At 48.4% G+C, this 27,370-nt stretch overlaps 1 long non-coding RNA gene and 1 pseudogene across 3 annotated transcripts; one reads left to right on the top strand and one right to left on the bottom strand.

The window, feature by feature from the left end:
- Positions 1-1,069: 1,069 nt before the first annotated feature.
- Positions 1,070-27,313, bottom strand: LOC141567611 (uncharacterized). Of its 3 annotated transcripts, XR_012490411.1 has the most exons (5): positions 27,182-27,313; positions 6,412-7,039; positions 6,153-6,313; positions 5,759-5,975; positions 1,070-5,636 (listed from the first exon to the last, which is right to left on the bottom strand). It is a non-coding gene; the product is annotated as an uncharacterized LOC141567611 (long non-coding RNA). The 3 variants fall into 3 exon arrangements; XR_012490410.1 differs by having other exon boundaries at positions 5,759-6,313; XR_012490412.1 differs by having other exon boundaries at positions 1,070-3,713; positions 5,759-6,313.
- LOC109438434 (myeloid cell surface antigen CD33) lies at positions 18,062-21,758 on the top strand (annotated as a pseudogene).
- Positions 27,314-27,370: the final 57 nt, after the last annotated feature.

Genomic DNA, 27,370 nt, shown 5'->3' with positions numbered 1-27,370 from the left:
CAGAGCACATCCCGGAGGTCTGCAATCCATATGGCATTTCCTACTGTATTTGGGACTGTGTTCGTCTTTCATTTCATACCAACAAATACTACTTTTTTAATTGCAAAAGGAATGCATTGGGTATAAAAATATTGGAAAATTCTTAACATAGAAAACACTGTCTTAATAATTAAGCCATTTAAAATGATTTGTTATGAATCTTTATGATAAATATTTTAAAATCAGATAAGTAAGTACTTATCTAAATATATAAAAGGTTTATACATGTATACATTTTCATGTTTATAAATAAATAAAATATTTTATAAATAGAACAACTATACAGTTATTTGTTATGATGTAATTAATGCTGGTCAAAATCACCTGTAATTATTTGATGACCTGGAAAATATTGAGCTTTATCCTATGAATCTTTTCAGTTCTGATATATATCAGTTCTGATATACATATGTGTGTGTATGTATATGTGTGTGTGTGTATATATGTGTGTGTGTGTATGTGTGTGTATATAGGTGTGTGTATATATGTGTGTGTATATGTGTGTGCATGTATATGTGTGTATATATATGTGTGTGTTTATATATATGTGTGTGTATATATATGTGTGTGTATATATGTGTGTGTTTATATATATGTGTGTCTGTTTATATATGTGTGTGTATATATGTGTGTATATATGTGTGTGTTTATATATATGTGTGTGTGTGTATATATGTGTGTGTGTATATATGTGTGTGTGTTTATATATGTGTGTGTATATGTGTGTGTGTGTATGTGTGTGTTTATATATATGTGTGTGTGTATATATATGTGTGTGTGTATATATGTGTGTATATGTGTGTGTATATGTGTGTGTGTATATATATGTGTGTATATGTGTGTGTGTATATATATGTGTGTGTATATGTGTGTGTGTATATGTGTGTGTGTGTATATATATGTGTGTGTGTATATGTGTGTGTATATATGTGTGTGTGTGTATATATATATGCATATATATCACATATGCATATCTTTACCAAAGTGGAATCACACCATTAAATAGCCTCCTTTATTTGGTCTTCTCCAATGTTAAACCCAAATTTAGTCAGAGGAAGGTGAGTGAATACGCACTTCTGAGTGTCTGGTGTCTTATTAAATATCTCTGAAGTCTTCTACTGTAGCCTGAAAATCCACATGCAAAACACATGTGCATAATAGGAAGATGATGTATTAGTTACCACCGAAGTTACTTAATTAGTCGTCCCCAGCCTTTGAGTATAGTGGTGGCCCCAAAAGACATGCGTACTTGATGTTCTGCCTTTAGCTCATCTGAAGCACTGGGCGACAGTCCGTCCCCTCGTCTTCAAACCACATCACTCAAACTGTTTCCGTTGTCGCGTCACCTCCTGGACTCTGACTCTCCTGCCTCCCTCTCTCACTTACAAGGACCCTTGTGGATACACCCAGCTTTCCTCCTCCCTAAGAGACCCTTTAGTTTAGGATTGCATCCAGATGAAAGGCACCAAAGATAACAAAGTGTCTTAAACGAGCAGCAGTTGATGTCTCTCTCACATAGTGCCTCTGGTGGCACGCAGTCTTAGGTGAGTTTGGAAACTTGGTGACAAGGAGCAGCCCAGGCTCTGTCGATGTTGTTACTTGGCGACTCTTGTGGCTCCGATTCCTGATCCAAGATGGCTGCCAGAGCTCCCCCAGCCCGTCTACCCACCACACGGGAGGAAGGAACAAGAGAGTGGGAAAGCCTCCCTTGAAGGACACACTCCTGAGAAGGGCTCACAACAGTTCTATCTCACTAGCCAGTGTCCCCATGTGGCCACACCGACCTGCAGGGGAAGCTGGAGAGTGCAACCTTTTAGTTGAGCTCCCATGTGTCTAGAATCCTTGTCACTAAGGAAAAAGGGGGAGGGGTTGGAAAATAGGAGAAGCCCAGACACCTCTGCCACAGAGAACATCTGAGTGGATCTATTTGACCACACCCAACATGGAGCATCCCTGTCAGATAAAGCTTTGTGCCAAGTCATTGCACAGCAATGTCCCTCCCTTGTATCCAGAGTGTAAACGGCCAATGATGACCGGTCTGCTCAAGCAGGACCAAGATGGCAGAGCTGATTTTATTCAGAGCCCGTGGCTTGAATCAGAGCATTTAATACAATGGGACCCTCATGAGGCTCCTGCCCCTGGGAGGTGACTGCCAGCTTGGGACATCCCTCAGGCTTCAGTGACTCACGATTGCTCCCTGAAGCAGCCTCCAAAGCTGGACCTGGCCCATCTCATCCTGGGTCCCATATAATTTGGAGCATTTTATCTTTAATCAGGTGGGCTTCCTACGTCATCAGCCCCTGAAATCCCTAAGCTGAGAAGTGTGACAGGTTTTGGGAAGTGACTCCCTCCAGAAAGACAAGTCAGTAGTGAGTATAGTTCCCTTCAGCCAGCTTTGGTGCTCACCTGGTAGCAAATGAGAGTCTGGGGAACAGTCCCAAGGAGCCATTAATCTCTTTCTGGAGCTGTCTTTTGCCAGTCTCAGCCTACAATAACCAATATTGTGGCTGGACCAGCCCTTGGAGTTCTTATCATGACTGCATGATGCCCTTGGCAAAAACCATCAGGAAACTTTGAAAACATAAAGGGTTACTAGCTACAGGCCCTGGAAACAGCACACTTGGGGCCACACGGTAAGGTTATAGGAAGAAAGAGAGAGAGAGAGATTCACAGGCTTACTATTTATTGGTAAATTAAAAACATAAGAGCAGGAATTTAAAGTTCCAGAAGAGAAAAAACAAGAGGCCCAAATGATCAGTTACTGAAATCAACCAAGAAATAACAGAATCTTGAAGGGAGAAGTGGCTGGGATCCTTATCTAGTCCTGTGATTGGCCACCATTGAAGCGGATGCATCAGGCCCTTGCATTACAGAAAAGGAAAACCCCAACCGTCAGGGCTTACACTAGGGAAGCCCAGCCTCTACCTTCTTATCAAGAAGGCCCATCATCACAGCCCCTCCCAGGGCAAGGTTCTGCCAGGCGCAGCCTGAGCGTACACTTGTAAAACATGCACTCCTCCCTGCTTATCAGGCCTGGAAACCACAAGGAATGTTAACCTGGGATCTTTGTGGAGCTGTAAACCTGGTGGAGTCCAGGCAAGCCCCAGGTCCTGTCACTGTGCCCTGTCTGGGCCATCCCCATCACCCCAGGGCATCAGGCCTCCATGGGGGAGCCATGGAGTTGTGAAACTCAGCAACCCTGGCTTGGTCTACATCCTCATAGGGATGCTGTAAGGACTGGATAGAGAGGATAAGAGGCAGGAGCCCCTGTCAGCCTCCAGAGAAGAAGGGAGTGGGGGGAAACAATATTAACATTAACCATAGCATTGGTAGTAACAACATTAATAACAACTGTTTCCTATTTCATCATTCCTTTGTAGTGAGACTGTACATCTTGAGATAGATTGGCCTCTGAGTGACAAGATGGGAGTAGGTTGTGGTGAAAAAGGATAAATTGAGAGATGGATTGAAGGAGGAGACTGGTAACACTGGAGTGACCAGCAGAGGGCGCCCTCACCAGGGCAGGGAAGGTTGAGGCAGAAGCACAGACTCAAGAGGATGCACGGACTCCAGCTTCTTCTGGAGGAAACAACCTCCTCATTTGCAAAAAGTTTGGCCCTTCCATCACACGAACCCTGGAATCCAGCCACATCTCAAGCCAGTCAAGTTAGGCCCTGAATAAAAAAGGGGGACACAGGAGGCAGAGAGATACACGACAGGAACTCAGATCTGGTGGACAAATCAATAATTACTCTAATCCACAATTTATCCCTCATACTATATTTTTTCTTTGTGGATTTGGGGATTTCGAGTGTAGAGTTTAAAACAGATGCTCCAGAGACAGGAAGATAAGATTCAAATCCTGGTTTCAGCATGAGATGAGTCTGCTCTCTAGAAAATGGGATCATGAAATATTTCAGTGTGGTGAGTCTATTACAAGTATCAACGTAAGAACATCCAAACTTGTAGAGAGTTTTTATAAGAGTTGATTTGAGCCCAAGCCAATGACAACTGCTAGGAGCAAGTTCTCACGTGCTCCTGGCAGCTTTTCAATGTCTTTTATGCATTTGAATTAAGGAGGGAAAGCAAGAAAGGTTACATGAAGGTGGAAGAAAGCAAAGCAGGGATTGGATTACAGGATAGTGAAGATTATGTGCTTTCTTGAGGGTGATCACGCTTTAAGAGGATCTGAAAAGAGCCACTTCAAAGGGGTTCACCAAGAGGCATAAGAACAATGGGCAGGGCTCACTTAAGTCAAAGACACACCTTTTACTAGAGAAGCTATAGCCTGGGTGTGACTCCCCACCAGACCTGCCCCGTTAGGGATTTATGATCAGATCTCGTGTGAGGTTACTTTCTGTCAGCCCCTTTATCATCCACATAAGCTAATGAATGACAACCTTGATCACATACAAAAACTCTACGTACCTCCCCCCATAACACTTTATGTTCTTGATGTCACAATTTACATCTTTTGATTGTGTATCCATCAAAAAATTGTTGTTTTAATACTTTTGTCTGTTAACTTTTATCCTCAAATTAAAAGTGGTAACAATGTTTCAGTCAATGACAGACCACATATACAACGGTGACACACCACATAGCCTAGGTGTGCGGTGGACAGTACCATCCAGGTTTGTGGACGTGTGCTCTGTGGTGTCCCCACAATGACAAAATCGCCTAATGACACAGTTCTCAGAACCTATTAAGTAGTGCACGACTGTATTTAACATCCTGTCCTTTCAACTTGAAGATTCTTTTAGGCATTTCTTGTAAGGCATTGTGATGAGCGGAGCAAGCAAGTCACAGAAGGACAAGCGCTATGTGATTCCACTTAAGGGAATGTTGAAAATACTCAAACTAGGGCCTGGCCCAGTGGCTCAGGCGGTTAGAGCTCCATGCTCCTAAAGCCGACGGCTGCCGGTTTGATTCCCACATGGCCCAGTGGGCTTTCAACCACAAGGTTGCCGGTTCAATTCCTCAAGTCCCACAAGGGATGGTGGGCTCTGCCCCCTGCAACTAAGATTGAACACGGCACCTTGAGCTGAGCTGCCTCCCGGATGGCTCAGTTGGTTGGAGCGCGTCCTCTCAACCACAATGTTGCCGATTTCGACTCCCGCAAGTGATGGTGGGCTGTGCCCCCTGCAGCTAGCAACCGCAACTGGACCTGGAGCTGAGCTGTGCCCTCCACAACTAAGATTGAAAGCACAACAACTTGACTTGGAAAAAAGGTCTGGAAGTACACACTGTGACCCCCATAAAGTGCTGTTCCCCTTCCCCAATAAAATATTTTTTAAAAAAAGAAAGAAAATACTCAAACTCATAGAAGCAGAGAGTAGAGTGGTGGCTGCCAGGGGCTGGAGGGAGGCGAAGTGGGGAGTTGCTCTTCAACACGTATAAAGTTTCAGTTCTGCAAGATGAATAATCCTAAAAACCAGCTGTTTATCACAGTGCCTGTGGCTACCAATACTGTATTGTGCACTTAAAAATGTCATTAAGAGGGTCGGCTGGGTGGCTGTTGGTTACAGCGCAGAGCTCATAACACCAAGGTCACCGGTTTGATTCCCACATGGGCCAGTGAGCTGCGCCCTCGACAACTATAGTGAAAAAAAGTTTAAGAAAGTAGATCTTGTGTTAAGTTTCCTTACAACAAACATACAAGCATACCAAAAACATGAGGCACAGGGAAACTTTGAGAGGTGATGGATATATTTCTTACCTTGATTGTGGTCATGGTTTAAACAGGTGTATCTGCAGGTCCAAACTCATCGAATTGTATACATTAAATATGTACCATTTTGTGTGTCAATTATACTTCAACGATCTGTTTTAAATAGAGATACGTCTATGAACATCGTCACTCTTGCGATGGAAGGGGATCATTACTCTGGATCTCAGCGGCTGGTCATACGGCTCAAGGATCTATTGTAAGTAAACTATTTAGAACAGAAATTAATTGACACTAAATACTCATTAACATGCCTCAAACAATTAACTGGACATTTCCAGCTAATTACCCAAGTCGCAGAGGACCTTTCGCCTGATTCCCATAGCTGTTCAGTTGAAGAGGACCAGAAATTGAAGGGTCATTACTGCCATCTCGTGGCCAATACCTGAATTGCTTCCTCTGCAGATTCCCACGGAAAGGTGGTTACCGCAGTCAACAACAAAGTCACTCATCCTCTTTTGCGGAGCTGAGGTTCTACTTTGGTTTGCTGGGCATTGGGAGGGAGGTTGTTACAAGGTAGCATTTGAGGAACCTCTGCAAAGAGAGCTAGGGCGAGAGCCAGAGACAGAGAGACAGAATGAGAGAAACTTTCTGGTACTTCCTGAGAAATTGTGTAACAAAACCTCACTGAAACTGATACAAACCATTTCCTGAATTCATTTTGTCCACCAGACACAAATAGCTCTTCCAGCTACAGAATAGACAGGAGTCTGCGTGACGTCAGGACGCACACATACGGGCTGCTCAGGCCGTGAAAAACAAAAGAAACAGCCACATGGGTGAAGCTTGACTTGCAGGGGCTCCCCAAAGCACAAGCATCCATAAGAAAAAGACTGACCTGAGGGGCCAGATGCAGAGGAAATTTGCACTGTGAATTTGAAGGAGAGTTTGGAACAGCCTTCACCATTATTCAAGCATTTATCCACGGAAACCTATACTGAGCATGTGCTGAACAGGCCCTGCCCTGACGTGCTGATTGATGGAGAGGCTGGAGACCTGGCCCCGGACGTGGGCGGATAAATCCCAGACAATTAGTAGCATGCTTTGTGTTCAGAGAGACCCGTGTTCCCATCCCGTTTCTGTACTTCTTAGCAGAATTAATATGCCAGCGTGATTACAGTAGTGCCTCACTGATACCTGCCTTTGTTCCTGGTACAGAAAGCAGGTACCAAAGGTCAAGACATGGGCAGGCAGCCAGGAGAAGGGGAGCAGGTCTTGACTTCCCAGGTTCTTGGGGATGCGCATTGCCCTCTCTGGACTGCAGTGTCCCCTCTGAAAAATAAGGAAGTGAGCTAATCTCCCAAGACAGCCCAGCTGTGACAAAGAGCAGGGCTGGTGTTCCTCTTCTGTGCACACACACCCGTATCCTCTTACCTTCCTGGGTGAACTTCCCCTTGACCCTACAGCTCTTGGTTCCTTGAAAGAGGGAACCTAGACACCAGACAATCCTAGAAAATGGCTCAGCCCACAGTCCCATTCCTGAGCTGCAGCTGCCCCTCCCTTCCTGGGGTGAGCTGGTAGGGCAGGCAGCTGAGGTCAAGCCTGTCACCCCAGGGCCTCATTCTGAGCTCCCAGATTTCAAGCTAGAAGTAATGATACAGAAGGGCTTCTACAGCCCTGCACCCTGCACCATCTCCTACCCGTGGGGTGGCTGGAATGAAACCACACCGGCTGTGGGTACTGGTTCCAGAACAGAGACACGCCTGGTAAGGATGCCCTAGTGTCTACAGTCACCTAGATCGAATACTGCATGTCGAGACTCAGAGAGAATTCCATCTCCTCGGGAACCCTGGGAAATACAACTGTGCTTTAAGCATCATCGACACCTGGACGATGGAGATGGGACAAATTTCTTACAACAGCAAAGAAGAAACAGTATATAATTATGTACATGACTTGATCTCTGCATGTGACAGGTATGGACCTGCTCATAAGAAGGACAAGGATGGATGGAACGTGGGGACCCCATGGAGCCTGGTCGCTATAGACTGAATGGCTCCCGTGCAAATTCGTATGCTGAAGGCTTAACTCCCAACACGATGTTATTGCAGAGATAATTGAGATTAAGTGAGCTCATGAGATTGGTGGGCTATAAAAAGAGGAGGAGAGAGAGGGAATGATTTCCTTTCTCTTCCCATGAGCATGAGCATGTGGGGATGTAGGGAGAAGGGGGCCTGCCAGCCAGGAAGCGGGCTCTTACTAGGATTCAAATCTGCTCACACCTTGATCTTGGACTTCCCACCCTCCAGAACTGTGAGAAGTAAGTTTCTGGTGTTTAAGCCGCCCAGTCGATGGTATGTTGTTACCGAAGGCTGAGCTGACCAAGTTTCCTGTCAGCCTGAGGCAGGATTCAAACAAAAGCATCTGATTCTCCGTAGGAACCAGGTGTCAACACTCCTTCCTGTTACTACAGAGCCTCCTCCCACAGCCCCGGTTTCTTCATTGCTGTTCCTGAGTACAGCCCTCAGGGGGCCTGCAGGGGGTGGGGTCCTCCTCCTGGGGCAGTGAGTACTTGTGATTCATAACGTGCTGGCAATCTCATTTGTTCAGTATTGGGGGCCATATGCTCAGCCTTCCCATTACCCGGGGCAGGAATCTCTCCCACCCCCACCGAGGCGGTGAATAGGAGGCCATCAAACATCCTGGAGGCCACACCCTGAGCCCATGCCAGCCCTCAATGTCCAGAGTCCTGAGCTGTCCTGGGGAGGAGCTGGAGACAGAGGAACGTTCACTGCTGAGTGTGGCACCTGCTGGTACCCGGGTCCGCCTGCCGGTCTGTGTGGAGTGAGAGTCAGGAGGCTGGTGCCTGGGCTGCTCCTGCAGGGCAGATAGGAGAGAGGACGGCAGAAGTGGCAGGAGCTACTTCAGGCCGGTGGGGACCTCAGCGCAGCTGGTATGAGGCCCCACAGCTCAAGCTTGTTCTCAGGGTCGGCTCCAGGAGTGCCAGCGACATGGACCATCTCTGTCCTGCTGTGGCCAGGACTGGGGTGTGTAGTGGGCTTTCCTGGGGATCCCGGTCCTAGAGGTGATGGGAACTGGATGAAGGGCCTGGAGTCTGACCAGCATGTGGGATGCAGGGGTTCTGGGGATGAGAGACACAGGGAAGGGGGAGGTGGGGCCAGCCCAGAGCTGGCAGGACAGCAGCTAAACATCCCCTCCTTTGTGCAGCTCTGCTGACCCCTCCACGGGGAGTATTTGAGATCTCCCTGCACTGCGTCCCAGAATAGCCCAGCCAGACAGGGCAAGGGGCTTCCTGAGGTCCATGTGTGGCTGTTCACCCCCCAGCCCCAGACCCAGCAGAGGGCCAGCTCGTAGGCCATGTCCAGTGAATTCTGTAGGAATGGATGAGTCTGTGTTGCCACGTGGAGGTCAGAAGGTTGATGGCAAGAGAGGGAGCAGCTTCAGAAGACTTTTAAGCGTCTGCACTGCATAAAGCCACCACCATCAGAGGGCATAGGTGTGGCCTATGTGGCCGATCAGGAGATGGGAAGTGAAAAATGAGGCCAGACCTGGAGGCCAGCTGAGGGCATTGTGCAGTGTCACGTGAGCAGGATGAATGCAGGGCAAGTTGGGAAGTGCTCTCCCGCTTCCCTCTCTGTGATTTTGCCTCCTAACTGACCTTGGGCTCACAGCAGGGTCCCATAGCTAGGAAACTTTCTTGTCCCTTGAGAGTCCAGGCCATTTTCATCCAGTTGGGTCACTTGTGGCAAAGAGCAACCAGCTGACAGAGCCTCCAGCCCCTACCAGGCAAGTCCTGTAGATTGTCTGTCTCTCCGGATGGGGGACATCTCAGGACATGAATAGCATCTGCTGTGTCACTTCAGCCTCCAGCCCCCACACAGGGCATATGCTCACTCTGTGTTTGAGTGAATGTGAATGAGTGAGTGAATGAGTGAGTGAGTGAGTGAGTGAGTGAGTGAGTCAGTGAGTGAATGAGTGAGTGAGTGAGTCAGTCAGTCAGTGAGTGAATGAGTGAGTGAGTGAGTGAGTCAGTGAGTGAATGAGTGAGTGAGTCAGTGAGTGAATGAGTGAGTGAGTGAGTGAGTGAGTCAGTGAGTGAATGAGTGAGTGAGTGAGTCAGTGAGTGAATGAGTGAGTGAGTCAGTGAGTGAATGAGTGAGTGAGTGAGTCAGTGAGTGAATGAGTGAGTGAATGGTGAGTGAGTGAGTGAATGAATGAATGAGTGAGTGAGTGAATGAGTGAGTCAGTGAATGAGTAAATGTCTGAATGAACGGCTGCCTCCTACACTTCATATGAGACTCCTACTCATATTTTATGTGCCACACACCCAAACAAAACGCCGAACACACCAAGCCTGGAAGAACTGGCTGCCTCTCCTCTGGGGTGTAGACTGGGGTTTCTTGGCACTGATGACCTTAAGGCTGCATGATGCTTGTCAGGGGCCGTCCTGTGCATCGTATGATTTTCAGAAGCATCTCTGGATTCTACCCACTAGCTGCCAGCTGCACCCTTCTCCCAAGCTGTGACAATGTGTCCACATATTGCCAAGTGTCCCCGGGGTGGGCAGGTTCAGAAGCACAGGCATAGACAACACCGTGACCCTGGGCCAGGCCAGGAATTGACTGCTCCGTGGTGCAAACTGAGGGCTCCAACATCACCTCAGCCTCGGCAGGACTCAGACACCCATTGTTTCTCATGACGCGAATCTGCAGAGGCTGCTGCTGCCCCCACCTCAACCCCCGTAGGCCAGGACGGGCCTCACCCAGGTCCAGACCTGGTGGACAGGGCCCACGTCTCTGGTCCAAGCTCCAGTGCTGAAGAGAAGTGCCCGAGATGGGACAGGACCCAGGGTCTGCTCCCTCTCTGCTCCTCTTTAGGATGGTCTCCAGGTCTCTGGGTCGCAGGGTGTCCATCTGCTCTGGGCAGAAGGGGGATGAGCTGCGGCTCTGAGGTTCCTTCTGTGAACCGGGAGGCCCTGCGCTCTGCCCCAGTTTCCGTGGTTTCCCCCAGCTCCCCTCCCACTGCCTTCCTTCTCTTTTCTCCCACAGGAGCCCAGACACCCTCCGTGTCAGAGATGCTGCTGAGCTTCTGTCCCTGCTGTGGGCAGGTGACTGGTCAAGGGGAGGGGGTGGGGTGGGGGCTCTGCTGACCCTTGTTTCCCCACAGGGTCCCTGGCTCAGGATGAAAGATTCTGGCTGACAGTGCCGGCGTCTGTGACGGTGCAGGAGGCCTGTGTGTTTTTGTCCCCTGCACTGCCATCTATCCCCAGTACTCCTGGAAGGACTCTGACCCAGCTCACGGCTACTGGTTCTGGGAAGGGGCCAGCAAAAGCCAAGATGCTCCTGTGGCCACAAACAATCCAGGTCGTGAAGTGCAGGAGGAGACCCAGGGCCGATTCCACCTCCTGGGGTCCCTGGGAACTACAACTGCTCCCTGGACATCAGAGACACTAGGAGGAGGGATGACAGAAAATACTGTTTTCGGGTGGAGAGAGGACATAAGTTATGGAGTTACACATCTAACCTGCTCTCCGTGCATGTGATGGGTTAGGCATGGGCTGTAGGAGAAGCCACAAGGGGAAGGACATGGGGGTTCAGGACAGGGCTGGGATGGACCCCGCTCCTGGGAGGATGCGGGGAGTCCAGCGTGTCTGGTCTCAGAGGTAGGAGCTGGACCAAAGCCTGAGGTGTCTCTCAGGGCTGCATCTGGGACCCTCCCTCCTCATCCCGTGTCTCCCCCTTCTCACCAGCCCTGACCCACAGGCCCCACATCCCCTTCCTGGGCTCCCTGGAGTCTGGCCGCCCCAGGAAACTGACCTGCTCTGTGCCCTGGGCCTGTGAGCGGGGCACGCCCCCCATCTTCTCCTGGATCTCAGCTGCCCTCACCTCCCTGGGCCCCAGGACCCTCCTCTCCTCCATGATCACCCTCACCCCTCGGGCCCATGTCCATGACACTAACCTCACCTGTCAGGTGAAGTTCCCTGCAGTTGATGTGACCGTGGAGAGAACCATCCAGCTCAACGTCACCTGTGAGAGCTGGGCCGGGAAGCCGGGGTCTCTGGTGGGGTCCTGAGGGCACCGGGGATCAGGGTTCCCATTATTCTCTGAGGCCGGGGTGAGAGCAGGATGTCTGGGGTCCCGGAGACAGCATGAGAAGCTGCCTCCCTCCTCAGCCCCCTGCTGCCTGGTTCCTTCCCTCTCTGTCCCCTAAGACAGCTCCCACATGGACATTAGTGGCCTCTTCGTCCACAAATAAGGGCCCCTGTACTTTCTTGACTCCTTTGCCCTGTCTGCAAAAACCTACCCTCTCTGGTCCTCCTACATCTTTGCTCAAACTATTATATACCAATTAATACCCAGGAGCCTTGTTCTCCACAGCTCTATCTTTTCTCTGAAAACTTATTTTTAAATGAGCTCAGCGCAAATGAGCTCTTCTTAAATTATTTCAGTGCAACCACACTGCAACTTCCATCTCTGCCCTGACGTCTTCCCCACCAGGACAGCCAGACATGCAGAGAATCCCTGTGGATGAACTAGGAAGCAGAGAGACGGATATGAGTTTCAACAATTAAGTTTGTGAACTCATCTTAGAAAAAGTGCTACATCCCTTATTCCTGAATATGACTACGGTCATCTTCGAAGTACTCCCCTTCAGAAGCTATGCACCAACGCAAGCACCTAGTCCACCCTTCAAAGCAATTTTGGAACTCTTTTTGTAGAAAGGCCATCAGAGCTGTTTTTGTATTACCCTTGATGTCCTGAATGTCATCAAAATGTCTTTCTTTCAATATTTCCTTGACCTTTGGGTAAAGAAAGAAGTCATTGGGGGCCAGATCAGGTGAGTGGGAGGGTGTTCCAATACAGTTATTTGTTTACTGGCTAAAATCTCCCTCACAGGCAGTGCCGTGTGAGCTGGTGCATTGTTGTGATACAAGAGCTGAAAATTATTGGCAAAAAGTTCAGGTCGTCTAACTTTTTCATGCAGCCTTTTCAGCACTTCCAAATAGTAAACCTGGTTAACTGTTTGTCCAGTTGGTACAAATTCTTAATGAATAATCTCTCTGATGTCAAAAAAGGTTAGCAACATCGTTGCAACAAGTTGGCGAACTTAATTGTCAGAGAACACCAATCCACTGCTGGTCCCCAAATCCTTTCCTCCTAGGTCAGCCATACATTTTCACCACTCCAGGTCTTGGATCCCATACTTAAAGGGTCAAATCCCATTCAGAGCTGGATAATGTCTGAGCTCAGGACCCAGCCCTATTTCAGCACCACGGACAGCACCACCATGTAGCCTGGAGACAACCAGGTGTACAATCTAACATCTTGGGAGGACAGGCATCCCCGTGTTTGCTGAGCCACCTTCATTGCATCCCAGGCAAATTAGTTCAAGATAATGCTGGAAGAGAAGGCAGAGTTCACTATATCATAGCAAATGAAGGTTCTGGACAGACACCTCATCTTAGGTCATCAACCCACAATGCTGGGAATTCGGCATCAACTGTTGGATGTACGATGTATCCTGGATCTTGCATGATCATAGAAAACTATCCAGCGCAATGTCTCTTATGAGTGTGGGGCCCAGACTCCTAGGACCCTGAGCACAGCAGGGAGTCCAAAGAGAGTTCAGGGCTCGGGATACTCAGTGCCTGTTTCCTGGGGACCAGACTGACGAGAGGGGCAAGAGGAATTTCATAACCCACCATATTTACTGTTTCTGTGGCTCTAGAAGTGGGAAAGGCCAACACTTATTAGATCTTTAACCACTGAAGAGGGAACTGTCATGTTCCTGCCCTAGATACTCCATCCCCCTGGACCTCATGCCTTTTAAGAACATAGCACAGGTGAGAAGGAATCTTTCCTCTCTGGGACTAATTGGGAGTGGGGTCTCTGCCATCCCCATAGCAAAGCTGGATTCCCGAGTAACATGATGGGAAGGATGATGTCAGACATGGGATGTCCTCATTCCCCCACAGTCAGGTTCCTGCCCACATACCCTCCTGATCAAACTCAAGTTCCCTCAGCTATCACAAGCTGAAGCCTTGGGGCTGAGGGCTGGCAGCATCAGCACCAGTACTCAGAGGACAGATGCCAGTGAGGCATCCCACAGGGCTTCCGGCCCGGTCTTGGAGCCCAGAGCTGCTCGTGGTAAAGGGAGACTTCGAACACTGGTTCTCACAGAGCAAATGTATCTCTAGTTAATCGGTTATAAATGATTTCATGGAAATTCTTTGCTGTAGGGAAAAAATACAGGCTTTAGAATAGGTGAGACTTGGATCCTCATTTCTCCCCTAGTAAGAGGGTGATAATTGAAAAGTTAGTGACTTTCCCTCTCTGTTTCTCAGTGTCCTGCTCTGTAAAGTGGGGTACGATACACCCCATCTCACAAGGTGCACATACATGTAAGGCACCATCTACAAGTCCTGATACAAGGTGTGTGTTCACTGTGTGCAGGTTCTTTACCTCCCGCAAATCAAGTGTCTGCTGACAACATTTCATGATGCTAGCAGTGCCAAGACCCTCATGTATTAAATGAACACATGACCCTTAAACAAAAGGAACTAAACTTTCACCAGCAACATTCAAACCAGGAAATGAAAACAGCACACCATGCACTCCCAAATGGGAAAGAAACAGACGTTTTTACTGTGACACTGAAAATTTTCTGATCCTAAATAGTTGTCTCTTCTCCATGAACAGGAATATAGGGGGAAATGTTGGGTTGACAGAACCCTGAGAGTTTTCACTGAGATTCCCCAATAGACACATATGCTCATTCATATGAGTGGACAGAACTGAATGAAATCAATAAAAAGACTCCCAGAGAAGAAGCCTTGCATATCATTGATTATATCTGAGGGTCACCAGAGCTTTCCGTCTTCCAACTTCTGAGTTGGGGTTCGAGCACAAATCCCAATGCAAGATACACCTGTGGGTTGGTGGAGAGGACCCCAGTGAAGGTCGGACTCTCAGAAAAGAGAGTAGAGTCCTGGACCCCAGGAGGTGTGTGTGTTGAATCCCTTTTGAGTTTTACCCTCTTTCTCTCCCCTTGGTCCCCCTCAAACCCAAACATTTAGGTCTCAGAGAAGTACATTGAAAGCAACACCCACTCCCCAGACACTAGCTCAGAATGAAGAGGCAAGATACAAAGTCTGGACAGACTGCCTGTGTTAAGCTTGAGAATATGAAAAGTGATCACATGAATACTGTACACACATACTACTCTGTTTTTGGTTCTATTCTGGTGCTCAATGCATTGGATGATACCTCCCCACCTGGGGAAGGGCAATTCACTTTACTGAACCCACTGATTTAAATGCTAGTCTCATCTGGAAGTACCCTTAGACACACACCCACAATGATGTTTATTCTGGGTATCCTGTGGGCCCAGTCAAGTCTGTACATAAAATTAACCATCACCCTGTCCTAAAGGCCAATATTCAGCACACACACACACACACACACACAGCTGGGCATTGAACACTGAGTACTTAGTGGACCATCTCCTGCCTCAGCTCTGAATCAGCACCAAGGACAGCACACAGCCCTTTCCTAGTGATGCCCAGGAACCAAGGGATGTGGGGCAGAGAGATGCCCTCTATGGGCGGTGGCCTGACCCCTGCTGGGGCACAGGTAGGGTTGGTCACAGAGCACAGAACCTGGGAGCTGGCAGAGCATCTCCAGTACAGAGGGACAGTGAGTGGGATTGAGAACACAATACCTGACTCCAGCAAGTCCCAGCCTCACCTAAAGGATTCACATCCCTTGAGGCTGCCCGAGAGTCCCTGCCATGTCTGCCTGGCCCGTTCCTCCCCGAGAACTCACCTTCCAGTCCAGAAGGTCAAGAGCCCCATCTATTCCCAGGCTATGCCTCCCGCATCGTAGCCACGTACCCTCGGCACTGGGATTGTCAGGTAACCTGTCTGTCTCCCAACCAGACGTTGCTCTCCTCAAAGGCAAGGGCTAGATCTCTCATAGCCACCCCTTTATTAGAAACCAGAAGGTATAGTGTAGATGCTTGTTGAATGAATGAATGCATGATGAATGAATGAATGAAATTTCCTCCTTTACCTCATGGGAAGATTTGGCAATTCTTCCCTTCAGTTAACATAGCTTTTCATCTCCCGGGAGAGTGAATCCTGGGCAGACAAGCATTGACGAAGTGGCTCCCGTGCAGAAAATGGGCATGAAACAGGGTACATCTATTCTTTGGGCAATTCATTTGCTCACCCTAGATCTCAGTGTCTTTTTCTGCAAATTGAGGAAGTGGGGCTAGAAGGGCCCCCAGCTCTGATGGTCTGTGGGTTACAAATGCCTCTGCTGCACAGTCAGATTATCTGTGGTTCCCCTTTCCTGTATCTCCTTCCCGTTCTTCCCCTTTTCTTTGCAAATTAGGGAAGACGGGGGAAAGACAGTGTATGTCCCAGCTGTTCTGACCACAGAGATGCTGCAACTTCCCCTGTAGGGGAGAATGAGTTCCCCAGGACAGGGAGCCCAGGAGGGGATGAGATGCCCGCTGAAAACGCAGGAATTGCTGATCTGTGGGAGCCTGTGTTCATGCTGCAACCCTGCACCTTCCCTTCTCAATGATCCCAGCGCTGACTCCACTCCAGGTTGTGGGAAGGGGACAGAATAGGATGGGCAGATTCTTGAACTTGGATGGAAGAAAACAGACTAATTTATTTCTATGCATGAAAAGTCTGAAGAAAGACATGTGCAAAGCCATAGTATCGAAAGCAGCTGGGATGACAAAAATATGAAGAGAAGCAAGGAAACAACTAGCTTTAAAGCTAGGCTAAGGGCTCCTTTGGGGGGATGTGGGTGCGGTGAGAAGGGTGGGGAGCAGGGGGGAGCTCCTGGGGTGCCCACCATGTTCAATTCCCTGGAGGGTGGCCATTTCATGATGAATCATTGAGTTTTTCTTGTGGGGGCTCTTCTCTGTATGTGTCTTGTATTTGCCCCCCACCCCAATGTTTCAAGAAACCCAACCTGGGCCTAAGGAGGCACCACCTCTCATGCTTTCCCACCACTTCCTGCCACCACCGTCCCCCAGGTAAAAATAACCTGTGACATCAGGAGCATGTCTCTTCTCTCATTAAACCCTCACCATCGCTGAGGGTGGACGTCCCAGGCTGGCATTTCTCACTCCGTGTCTCCTGCACACCCCGACTGTTGGGAGCAGAACCTACACAAGCAAAGCCCCAGAGGCCAGAAGATCGTGCCATGCTCTGGAGCAATGACAAATGTGGTCCCATGAGACATCGGTGATGAAGAAATCCTTCCTGACACCCAGACAGCTACGAGGAAGTGGTGTTTATCCCTTTCAAAATCTGCGCCTGACTTTCTGCTCTTTCTTCCCTAACAAATCCCACTGTACAGAGAATCATAGCCTCAGTTTGCCAGGCGTCCTGCCAGCCGGGCTCCTTTGACATCCTCCATGTGCATTAACAAACAGAGTCCTCACCTACACTGCCCAGGTGTCCCCTCTGCCCAGTCCCCTGAGACTCAACCTCCAATAGGGAAAGAGTGACATCCCACCCCACCTGTGCGTCACCCATCACATCTCCTGTCACAGGGAGCTCCGGGCTCCAGCACACTTGTGTCCCCACTGGACAGTGACTCTCGGGCAGCATCCAGGGCTGGTGTGTGACTTTGTGAGCAGAGAGGGGATGCTCACCATGTGGACATTGAAGGAGGAAAGATAATTGGCCGCCTCCACCCCCTGCCCCTTCCCCATCCCCCATGTCCTGAGCCCCACCCCTGGCTGGACCCCCCTCCACAGACGTCTACAGCCTGTGACGAGAGGGTTTGGCCAGAAGGAACCTGTTTTAACTTTGCAGAAACTGACCCCCCAGGGGGAAGGGCATGACAGGGAGGCAGGGGATGAACGTGGGGCCTGCATGGGGTGTGATTTGGGCTTCTCTCACCTTCCCTGACCTCCGGGCCCCCAGAGGTGAGTGTGGGGGTCAATGGTTGGCCTCCAAGGGCTGCCCCAGCCTGACAGTGGCTGAGAGTGGAGTTCCTCCTCCGACAAGCGTCACTGTGCTGACCTCACCTCTTCTTCTCTGGAGCCTCCTCTAAATCTTGCAACTTTTACTTCTAATTCTGAGAGACAAACCTTGAGAAACAGACTTTTCCAGAGGGAACCTGCGCTGCCAAGCCCAGACATGTTGCTGGCCCTGCTCTGGGGCCGGAGGGAGTTCAGGAAGGACTACAAAGGCAGGTGTCCAGGATCTGTGGGCCCTGGGGTGTCCATGTGCTCTGTGCAGGGGGTGGGGGACGAGCTCCATCTCTGAGATCCCTCTTCTGTGAAGGAGGAGTTTTCACGCTCCGCCCACCTTCCGTGGTTTCCCCCAGCTCCCCTCCCACTGCCTTCCTTCTCTTTTCTCCCACAGGAGCCCAGACACCCTCCGTGTCAGAGATGCTGCTGCTGCTTCTGTCCCTGCTGTGGACAGGTGAGTGGTCAAGGGGAGGGGGCAGGGTGGGGGCTCTGCTGACCCTCGTTTCCCTGCAGGGTCCCTGGCTCAGTATGAAAGATTCAGGCTGACAATGTCGGAGTCCATGACAGTGCAGGAGGGCCTGTGTGTCTTTGTGCCCTGCCCTGCACTGCCAACTATCCCAGATACCAGTGGGCAAACTCTGACCCAGCTCACGGCTACTGGTTCCGGGAAGGGACCAGTACAAACCATGATGCTCCTGTTGCCACAAATAAGCCAGATCGTAAAGTGCAGGAGGAGGCCCAGGGCCGATTCCTCCTCCTTGGGGACCCTCCGACCTACAACTGCTCCCTGGACATCAGAGATGCCAAGAGGAGGGACGAAGGAAATTACTTTTTTCGGGTGGAAAGAGAACATATGTTATGGAGTTACACATCTAACTTGCTCTCCGTGCAGGTGACAGGTAAGCAATGGGCTGTAGGAGAAGCCACAGGGGAAGGACATGGGGGTTCAGGACAGGGCTGGGATGGACCCCCTCCTGGGACGATGCTGGGGGTCCAGCATGTCTGGTCTCAGAGGGAGGAGCTGGACCAAAGCCTGAGGTGTCTCTCAGGGCCGCACCTGGGACCCTCCCTCCTCATCCCGTGTCGCCCCCTTCTCACCAGCCCTGACCCACACACCCCACATCTCCTTCCCGGGCTCCCTGGAGTCTGGCCGCCCCAGGAAACTGACCTGCTCTGTGCCCTGGGCCTGTGAGCGGGGCACACCCCCCATCTTCTCCTGGACCTCAGCTGTCCTCACCTCCCTGGGCCCCAGGACCCTCCTCTCCTCCATGATCACCCTCACCCCTCGGCCCCAGGACCACGGCACTAACCTCACCTGTCAGGTGAAGTTCCCTGCAGTTGATGTGACCGTGGAGAGAACCATCCAGCTCAACGTCACCTGTGAGAGCTGTGCTAGGAAGCCGGGGTCTGTGGTGGGGTCCTGAGGGCAGCGGGCATGGGGCTCAGGGCCTCGGACACCGGGTGCTGAGTCCCAAATGTGGTCTGGGAGGGGGTCAGGAGGATGCCTGCCTCCACATTTCCCCCATGTAGGCAGCTCCATTGACTTGCACCTGCCATGTCTTTCTGTCCCAGACCTTCCACAGAACTTGACCGTAACTGTCTTCCAAGAAAATGGCACAGGTAGGAGGAGCCTGTCATGGGCTGTAGGGAGCAGGGCCTCTTCCACTGTGGGATCCGGCTGGGTCCTGCCTCATCCTGGTCTCACCCCAGTGGTCACAGACCTTCTGTGAGAAGGTGTCCCCATTGGACCCTCATCCCCCAGTGATTTTCCCCTTGTCCCTTTGCTGTACCAGGAAAACAGGGCACCATCCACTAGAAGAGCCCAACTGAGGTCCCTCATCACCCAGCTCCTCACGACTCTCCAGCTTGTCCTTTTATGTCCCTCTGATAGTCTGTAATTTATATATTTTTGAACAGGTGATATAGTCACAAGGCCAAAAATTCAAACTGCACAGTAGAGTCTGTCTTCAGATGCCCAGTCCTCTCCCAAGAAGTGATCAGGGTCCACACGCTGCTCTGAGCCTTGGTTTGTGCTCTTCAAGAATAAGGGGTCCTTTGATATCAGTAGGACAGACGTCCTCACTGCGCTCTGTGCCTGTGAGGTGTTCCCCTTCCTGGATGGACTCTGGTTGTGTACACAATCTTCAGTGGAGAACCATGGCATTAAGTTTTTGTCTGAATGATATTCCATTTATAGACGTATCACCTTTTGTTCATTTATCGATGAGTTGATGGACATTTGAGTTGTTTCTTTTTGACTGAGCTGCTAAAAACGTTGGTGTACAAGTTTTTGTTTGAACATATGTTTTCTGTTTTCTTGGGCATAGACTTGGGAGTGGAATTGCTGGGTCAAATAGTGGTTTCTATAGTCATCTTTTTGAGGATAAACCAGACTGTTTTCCATAGTGGCAGCATTATTTTACAGTCCCACCAGTAATGTATGAGGGTTTCCATTTCTCCACCCAATTACCAACATTGTAGTTTTCCTTTAAAAAATTGTAGGCTACTAGTGAGTGTGAAGGAGTATTTCACTGGGGATCTGATTTGCATTCATGTGATGACAAGGATGCCATTCATTGTTTTCGTGGGCTTATAGTCCGTCTGTATGTATCCTTTGGAGAATTTTTTTCGAGTCCTTCGCCAATTTTTTAATTGGGTGATTGGCTTTGTGTTGTTTAGTTGTAGGAGTTCTTTGTATATGCTGGATACCAATCCTTACCAGATGTCTGATTAGCAAACATTTTCTCCCATTAAACGGGTGGGCTTTTCACTCTCTCCATAGTGTCAATTGATAAATAGAATGTTTCATTTCATGAGGTCCAACGTGTGCATTTTTTCTGAATCCAAGTGCTGGAAGGTCAGGGCAGGGGGTGAGGTGGGGGCATGGGTGGTCCCACAACCAGTGTTGCAGGAAGGCCTGGAGGACAACGCCCAGAGTCCTACTGGGAGAGGAAGATACACAGGATTGCAGTTGAGGAGGTGAATCTGTCTTTGTCTAGTTCATACAGGGAAATCAGGGCCTGGGGCAGAGGTGGTGCTGGTTGCCATCGGGAACGTGGCTGTCAAGACACTGCTTGTCCTTCTCTGCCTCATTGTCCTCATGTGAGCTCTACCCCAGGGAGAGGGGAGGCATGGGGAAGGCAGGGGGCATGTGGCTGAGTCCCAGAAGCAGAGCTGGAGGGATCCAAATGAGTTACAGGCAGGGCTGGCAGGAGGTGAAGGGTTGGTGGGTGAGGATTCCACATGGGCAGCCATCATGTGGGCCCCAGCCAGCAAGTGTCCAGAATGGATGTGCCTGCTGTGTTCAAGGTGGTCTGTGTAGCTAGACCTGCCCTCTCCCACCTCTGTCTCTCCTCCACATCCTGAACAGGGAACAAGGGGCTGGGTCTGCTGCCCACTGCAGCCTGATCCAACCAGACTGAAAGACCCTGGCTTCTTTTTTCAGAGTGCGCTACCACAGGAGGAAAAGGACTAGGACCACAAGGGGCATGGAGGATGCAAACACCATCCTGAGTTAATGTCTCAAGTGAGTGTTGTGAATGTCTCACCAGCCAACATCCCACAGACACCTCCTCCAGGATAACCCCCAGGATTTCTCTGCTTAACGTGGGCAAAGTTGAGCTGCTACCTTCCTTCCTCCCCAAACCCATTTCTCTGCTGAGTTCTCTGTCATATGGATGACATGGTGGGTCCCACCTCTACAGGTGGGGTTCTCCACTTTGCCCTCCCTTCCTTCTCTCCAATACAATAAATCACTAAGTCTTTTTCATGCTTCCTCCTGATCACAGCTCATCATAATGCCCGTCTCTTTCCCATCCTCACCCTGATCATTCCTGCCACTTCATCTTTTCCTTGAGTCTGTGAACCCACCAACCTCCTGCCTCCATCTCACTCCTCAGCACAGGTCTCCAGACAGTGTTTCCAGAGACCATATCATTTGCTTCCTGAAAAGTATGACAGCAACATTTCCTCTCCATGGCCAGAGACCCAGGTGCAGATGCCTCAGGCTGGATTGGAGGGTCTGCTGTGGTCTGTCCCCTGCTGGACTCCCTACCAGATTCTGCCACTCCCTGCAGCCCATACCATCTCCACACTCAGCCGGGCCCCTTTGTGACTCTGAGACTTTGCATGTGCAGTTCCTTCTCCTGAAATGCCTTTCCCTCCCCAATCCTACATTTCCAAGTGCTGATTACGTTACACTTCAGGCTCAGTTAAAAGTCACTCCATTGGACGTGTGTCTGTGTGTGTGTGTGTGTTTGTGTGTGTGTGTGTAATTCTTGTATAGTTTTGAGCAAAGTAAAATCCAGTCATCTATTAATGGACTTCTTCAGCAAGTCTAACTGAACACCTACGATGTGCCAGCATTGTTGTAGGTGCCAGAAATGCAACAGTGCACATGGCATAGAAAATCTGTCATCAAGCAGCTGTCATTCTGGAGACAAGAGGATAGAAATACAAACAAATGAATAAAAATATTCTGGCATGTTTGATGGTGATATGTGTTTGTGGAGGAATCACCTACAGGAAGAATCAGGTGACACATTGGGGGACAATTTCCTACACTTGAGAGTGTGAAGCACATACAACTGTTGAGCACAGACTCTAAGACAGCGAGAAAGCAGATTCTATGTTTGCCTAATGAAGGTTGCCCAGGAAGATGGAAAGGCAGTGTCACAGCTCTGAGGCAGAAGCAGCCTGGCGTGTTGTGAAACAAGTGGCACTGTGACAGCACAGGGCTGCTGGGAGGGTGGCCCCTCATGTCCAACCCAGGTGAGGCCTTGCAAGAAATGCAGGCACCTGGGAGCCTTTGAGGAGAGAGAAACATGGCAGAACGTCCCTCGTAACAGGATCCCCATGGCCGCTCCCATCACAATAGACCAGAGTGGGTCCACGGCAGCAGAACAGAGAGAGGGCATGGAGGGCAGGAGGTGATGGTGGTAAACCAGAGAGGTGGAGTGGAGGACGAGGTTTTACTTCTGCGTATATTTTGAAGGTGAAGTTGACTGAATTTCCTATTGGATGTGGGGATTGAGAGAAAGAGAAGAGCAGGGACGGTGCCCAAATGTTTCTCCCGAGCACCTGGCAGGGTGGGGATGTGTTTCATGGATGTAGACAGGAGGGTTTGGAGAGAGATGTTCATTCTGAGCAGCCACTTGATGATGGCAACTGGGGGTGTCAGCATGAGAGCGGGATGTGAGGAGAGGACTCCAGACTGGAGAAGTGAACGCGTGCAGCCAGCGTAGGTGATGACACCTGCTGAAGTAAGAAGAGGTCTGATGGCCCATGGAGAAGAGAAGGCACAGGAAACACATTGTCACTGGTGATCCTGACGACAGGCGTTTCATGGTTGGTGGGAAAGGTGTGAAGATGAGACGGAGCTGAATCAGGGGAGAACTGGAGGAGGGGTGGGAAGAGTGGTTACAGAGAAGCCTTTGAGGAATTTGGCTGCAATAGGGACAGAGGAAAGGGGCTGGTGAAGGAGGACTTGCTGTGGTGCGTCCCTGCGTCCCCCCAGCAGTGCTCGCTGAATTCCCACCTGTACTGGTTCCTGGGGCCATTACAACACATTACCACATACTCGGTGTCTTGAAAAAAGGAAATTTATTTTCTCAGTTCTGGGGGCCAGAAATCTGTAGGGAGGAAAAATACCTTCTCCCTCTTCCCTTCTATGTTCTCAACTGAGACCCTTGTAACAAAGAAAGCTTAGGTGCCACATCTTGGGGGAATGTGTCCTGAAGCCCATCATCTGAAATCAATTTTACTGGCAGCACTCAGGAGTTGGTTGGGACGCACTCATTCCAGAAGCCATATCTTGCCTCTTCCAGGTGCTATGGCTGCCAGCTTTCCCTGGTTTGTGGCTGCGTGACTGCCCTCTGTCTCTGTGGTCACATTGCCTCATCCTGCTCTGTGTACACATTCACCACTGCCTCTCTCTTAAAGGACACTTGACTAGACTCAGGGGCCAACCCTGATTATCTTGGATGATCTCCACATCAAGAACCTTACCTTAATCCCGTCTGAACAGACTCTTTTTCTTTACCAGGTAACATTTGCAGGTACCAGGTACTAAGACCTGGATATCTTTGGGTGACCATTTTTCAACCCACTGTACTGCTCATGTGAACTTTTGGCCCCCTGAACACCCCCATCTGGCCTCCAGACCTTGTTTACTCTGCTTTTCCATATCCAGATAATAAGTGGGTCAGCTCATGAGTGATACATGTTTTAGGGAACAGTAGATTGCTCTTCTGTAAAAGCTGATGTTAAGAGTGCTAAAAGAAAAATTTAAATCTGGGAGAAAAAAATCTGCAATGTATCCTTGATGAATGACTTGTATCCAAATACATCAAGGACTCTCAAACAAAACAATAAGTTAACAAACAAGCAAATAAAATCAATTGTGTAAAAAAAAAATCTCACTCAACAACCAAAACCAAACAACCCTATTTAAAAATTGGCAAAGAACTTTACTAGACATTTCCTTGAACTTATACAAAAAGCAAATACACATGAAAATATGCTAAACATCACTAATATTAGGGAAATGCAAATTACAGCCATACAATGAGGTACACCACCTGTTTTTCTGTAAGATGGTTATTATTAAAAAACAAAAACTAAAATAGTAAAGTGTAGGTGATGTAGTGAAGGAAGTAGAATTCTATGCTTTGCTGTTAAGGTTGCAAAATTGCATCTGCTGTGATGTTCCTCAAAACATTAAAAATAGAACTACCATACGATCCAGTAATTTCACTTCTGGGTATATACCCAAAGAATAGACAGCAGGAACTTGAATAGATATTTACATACCCCTTTTCATAGCAGCATAACTCACAATAAGTAGAAGGTAATTGCAACCTAAGGGCCCATCAACAGAGGAACAGAAGGACTAAAGGTTAACACATACAGTGGAATATTATTCAGCCTTCAAAAGGAAGGGAATTCTGACAAATGTAACCAAACGAATTGAGGATGCTGTGCAAAGTGCAACAAGCCAGTCACAAAAGGACAAATACTATATGGTTCCACTTACGTGAAGTCCCTAGAGGAGGCAAATTTATTGACACAGAAAGTAGAATGGTGGTTGCCTGGGTCTGGCCCAGAAGGATGCAGGGTTATTCTTTTCATGGGCACAAAGTTTCAGTTTGAGAAAAATGAAAAAAGTTCTTGAGAAGGAGGGTGTGATGGTTGCATAACTATGTGAAGGTACTGAATGCCACAGACCCAGACAAAAATGGTTAAAATGATAAAGTATTTGTTGTGTGTATTTCACCATATAGTAAAAAAAGAAGCCAAGGATTTAATCAGCAAATTCACCAAAGAAGAAAAGTAATGGCAGCTAAGCCCATGAAAACATGCTCTACGTCACTTATTAGGAAATCACACATTGAAGCCACGATGAGATACAATGGAATACTACTTAGTAATAAGACATTACGAACTACAGATACATACAACTTGGATCAATTTCAAAAATATTGTGCTGAGAGAATATAGACACAGATGACTACATTTCTAGAACTTCTCCTATAGACAGAATTAATTCACCATGATGGAGAGTATATCAGTGATTACTTGGGGCTGGAGACGGGTGTGATGAACTACAAAGATGTGGGAAAAACTCTTTGGGGTGATGGAAATGTTTTATATCCTGATTTTGGAGGTCTCCATTTGTGAAAGTTCATAGAAATGCATACTTCAAGCGGCTACATTTTATTTTATGTAAATTATAAAGTTCTTTAAAGAAACACAGTGAGAAGTCACAGAAGCTTCCCGTCTATGGACATGGTAAAACTTTCTTTATTATACATCCAATTGTGTTGGGTTTTCTATTTTGTGCTACATTCTTACTTTATTTTTTTGACAACCTAGAACAAGATATCATTTTGCTTATTGGAAACTCAATTCCTTATACATCAAATAAGGGTGCAAAAATCTCTTTATGTTAGTAAGACTGAAGGATCATATATCTAGAAACTACTGTGTTTGAAAGATTTTACAAATACATCATGGCAAATATTTTTATGTCGCTGGGGTCAAGAATTTGCCAGATGCATACTACACAGAGTGAGATAGAAAACCCCGTGAGTTGAACCTAAAATTTTAATCGTTGCTGCATATTCTACTCATGTTTTCCAGGAATGTATTCTGAGCCACATTTAACTGTGAGAAGCAGATTTTTTTCAACCACCCTTACTTATTTTTATTTTATGTAGAAATTAGACCCTTCAGAGTCCCACGAAGCATGTGAGGTGACTTATAATTTTATAGCCCTTCTAAGGTAGCAATTTTTTTTTAAGGCAGAACAGAAATCACCTAGGAAAAATCACAAAATTGTACCAGGGGGCTAGAATGACAGTTTCTGAAATTAAGTACTAAATATAATCCTCAGATTCCTAGCAGCCAATGCAACAAAGGAAATGTGAAATCTTGTTTTGTTAATTGGGGAATATTGGGGAACAGTGTGTTTTTCCAGGACCCATCATGTCCAAGTCAAGTCGTTGTTTTCAATCTAGTTGTGGAGGGTGCAGCTCACTGGCCCATGTGGGAATCGAACCGGCGACCTTGGTGTTATGAGCACTGCACTCTAACCAACTGAGCTAACCTGCCGCCCAAAATGTGAAATCTTATTGTCTGATAAAAGAAAGTATGCAGTTTATTTGAAAAAGCAAATATTATCTTATTGCTAAAGGCTGGGAGAAATGTATTCCATATGGAAAGCACATTGCATAACATAACGAGAAATGCCTTTAAAGCACTTATTTACCCCCAACTTTGTTGTTGACTGCCTGGAGAACTTGAAGCAGGTGTGTCACATGACAGGAAACACTAATCTGTGTGATGAGGAAGTGAAACAATCTCTCCAGTTCAAACAGCACTGAGTGGTGTGAATCATGGAAAGTTTCCTGTGCACTGGCTCATAGAACATGTGTTCTCTCTTTGTTTTTACATGAAGATGCTACACGGTTTTATTTTACATGCCATTGAAATGTCATGAATCAGCATATTAGCTATAAAAACAAAACTCATACTCATAATTTTAGAAAATACCCAGTGTGCCAGCAGGATACATGGTAAACTCACCAATGACTGCAGCTCTAAAGCCTGGCAGTTGCATGTATTTGGGGAGGAAATGACGTCCCTGAATGGGGAGCGTCTCAGTGGTATAGAACGGTCGTATCCCTTCTGGTCTCCAGCCAACCAACATTTAGATGCTCACTGAGCGTTTAGTGGATGAATGGACCTGCCTTCACTTCACCTGGGACCCCCTTCATTCTTCTCTCCCAGGTACTCACACAAACCCTGAGGAATCCTATACCTTGCAGGACCAACAACCTGAGGGTCTGGATGACACTGTGACCCTCCAGGTCAAGGTAGCAGTTGACGGGCTCTCTGGTGTAGACAACACTGCCCAGAAAAGCCCCTCAGATAGGAAGACCTTAGGAGACTCACGTGTCCTCAGAGTTCCTAGTTCAGGCTCCGGAGCTGCAGGGAAGCCCCCGAGATGGGGCAGGACCTGAGGTCTGCTCCTCTCTGGGTGGGTGTCCAGGTCTCTGGGCTGTGGGGTGTCTACTTGCTCTGTGCAGAAAGGGGACAAGCTGTGGCTCTGAGGTTCCTCTTCTGTGAACTGGGAGGCCACAC

Source organism: Rhinolophus sinicus, linkage group LG11 (assembly GCF_036562045.2).
Source record: "Rhinolophus sinicus isolate RSC01 linkage group LG11, ASM3656204v1, whole genome shotgun sequence".
Taxonomy (NCBI): domain Eukaryota; kingdom Metazoa; phylum Chordata; class Mammalia; order Chiroptera; family Rhinolophidae; genus Rhinolophus; species Rhinolophus sinicus.
Note: the sequence above shows the minus strand (reverse complement) of the source record. Positions and strands in the feature narration are given on the sequence as shown.